This window comes from Triticum aestivum, chromosome 2A, assembly GCF_018294505.1.
Source record: "Triticum aestivum cultivar Chinese Spring chromosome 2A, IWGSC CS RefSeq v2.1, whole genome shotgun sequence".
In the NCBI taxonomy this organism is placed as follows: domain Eukaryota; kingdom Viridiplantae; phylum Streptophyta; class Magnoliopsida; order Poales; family Poaceae; genus Triticum; species Triticum aestivum.
In genome coordinates this window covers 159,407,174-159,410,204 of record NC_057797.1, presented here as the reverse complement: position 1 = coordinate 159,410,204, position 3,031 = coordinate 159,407,174, and positions in this window count along the sequence as shown.

Here is a 3,031-nt window from a genome sequence, read left to right as displayed (position 1 = left end):
GGATCAGTCGACTGAAGTGTAGCTAAATCGCCTAAGATTTTCGGATTGTTTAGAAAAGGTTAGATGCCTAAGATTTGGGGACGGAGGGAGTAACAACCACGCAGAATCCGGATAGTTTTTTAAAAAAATGAACATTTGTCGGAAATTCTGTATAAATTTTTAAAAACTGAATAATGTTTGAACATTCGACAATTTTTTGAACAAATTAAACACATTTTGAAAATCCAATTTCTTTGAACAACTTGAATACATTTTGAATTTTTCATTTTTTAAAAGCATGAACATATTTTGAAAATTTTGAACAACAATTTTTAAAAGCATGAACATTATGAAATTTTTAAAGAGATATGTTAGTGAAAATGTTAAGAACATTTTTTCAAAGAATATTTTAATTATTTTGAATAAATTTAATGAGGTATGAGGAGCTTGCAAACGTAAGAACTAATATTTTGGATAATTTTTTAACACAACTTGAACATTTTCTTTCTTTTTGGCTTCTTATGTGGCAAATGTAACTTCGTGAATTTCCAGGCCTGTTTTTCATGTTTTTGAAAATTGGGTTTTGTTCTGTTTTACTATGGTCATTATTATTTTTTTTCTTTTTTTCTTTTTCCTGTTATTTCAAAGGTGCGAACTTTTTAAAATTAGAAATTTCAAATTTGTGAATCTTTTTTTTCAGTTTCTTGAACTTTTTTTGTAACTTTAAATAGTGCATGTTTTTGAAAATCTTTAAAAAAATTCAAACCCATGAACAATTTTTTTCAACATCAATGAACATTTTTTAAATCCAGAACGCTTGGGTCAGCCCAATAGGCGCCCGACCGGAGTGATGCCACCGCCTATTAGGGTGATAGAAACCAAAAAATTGGTTTTTACTATTTGTTTTTTGGTTAGTAAACCTAAAAACCGAAAATATCAACCCAATACAACATATCTATATTTTGTTAACCTACTTATTCGGTTCAGTTTGCTAAAGAAAAAAAAGACTGATTCTGTTCGGTTTTCAATTATACCAAAAATCTATTTGTAGCGTATACCTACAAGCTACGATGCAGCTGCGAGCGCTTCCCCTATGAGCCATTCTCTTATATCCACTAGTAAATGTGCACGTGCGATGCATGTTAATATTTAGGTAATATATTAATTGCATGCAAATATTAGGTATGCTATTATTTGTGTGTTATTTTTGTGATCAATGCAATATTTGGTATGATATTAATTGCACGTTAAACACGTTGGACGCTCGCCATTGGAGCAGTTTAAGTCGTTGGATTGACTTAGTTTGATGGCCGGGATCAGTTGGGTCTACCCTTTTGAGTCTTTTTATATAGATATAGATATAGATATAGATGAGCACCTTTAACCTTTGAGTATATTTAAGCGATGCGGTACTAAACAAATAAGACGTTTTCCACTGCATGCTTTGCCGGCCCACACAAGTACTACTAGTTGACTTTTGGCCTCCGTTGAACATGGTCTAGCCATATATCAACCTTTTTTCACCGAGAAAACTCTAGAAAATATAAAATTTGTCAAAAACACAAACAACGTGGTATGATGCCTTGAATTGTTTGTACAAGGCTATGAAAAAATTGGAGTCATTTCTAGGATGTCGAGAAACAACGTGCTCCCAGACTAGATAGAGCCTTCCAGCCACTCGGAGACCTCCGTTGAACATGGTTTATTTTTGAACATTCTTATAATAACCCTAAATTTTGTTTGTATTTTTTTGAATCTGTTTTGAAATTCCAAAAAGTAGTGTTTTTTTGAAAAATATTTGAATTATTAAAAAAATGTTTGTGTTCAAAGTATTGGTTGGTCTTTTTAAAAAATGTTCGTGTTTTGACATCCTGAGCAACTTTAATAGACACGAACATTTTTGAAAATTCTGTATAATTTTATAAAATATGAATACTTTGTATTTAATGAACAAAATTTGGAAAAACAGACTTTTTTGAAGTTTTGAACAAAATTTGAAAAGCACGATAATTCTTTGAAAAGAAAAAAGAAACAAAAAACTTACAGAAAAAAGAAATAGTGGGAAAAGACGGGTTCACTAAAGAACTGGTCGCTAAGGGACAATGGGCCTTCCCAGTCGAGTGGCCCTATGCGTGGTGTCTTCTTTGCCGCTCGCTAGGGCAAATTGTCGGGAGCTCCTAATCAGCGTTGAGAGCGCCGGTTTGGCTTACTGGGGCTCGAAGGTAATGCTACTGGGACTGCCTAGCAAAAATTCAATCGATAAAGCTCGCTAGTGGGTAGCAAAAACCCTCCCCCATGAAAACATAACTGGTTCTCCTCGTGGACCGAACTCGCGTCGTGACAACCACATACAAGTTTGGATAACCACCTGGCCTATTGTTAGGGCATATTTCTTTCTTGGTGTTTTTGATGATTGATGACAATGCAATTTACGGAGTAACCGTGTGCATTAACCATTTCAGATATTATCACATATGGCACAAGACGATTATTTTCCCCTTAGTGATTTAGAGTGAAGACAGTTTCTTTCCAACGCATCTTTTTCGGTGGATTTGAGTAGTAGGAAAATGTATTATTAAGAGGAGGTCCGCTTTGAAAAGGTTATGGTGAAATCAACACATACACATACCTATATGCACCCACATACCCTTCCCACAACTTTGGAGTTCCTATGTTTTCTGTTTGGGAGTTTTGGAAGCATTGAAGCGGTAGTGTCGTCCTCGACAACGATAGTACTGCTAATGTTGTACTTCCGCGGTTCAGTGCTACGGGCACTACCGCTTATTTCTAGGTTTATTGATGTTTATCACTTCAGTGGAAGTAGGGTGGTGCAGTACGATGACACTACTATTGTTGAGAAACGTAGAATGAAAAACAGAAAAAAAAATCTACGCACACGCAATGATCTATTCATGGAGATGCATAGCAATGAAGGGAGAGAGTGTGTTTACGTACCCTTGTAGACCGTAGGCGGAAGCGTTTAACAACGCGGTTGTTGTAGTCGAACTTCTTCGCGCTCCAACCGATCAAGTACTGAACGTACGACACCTCC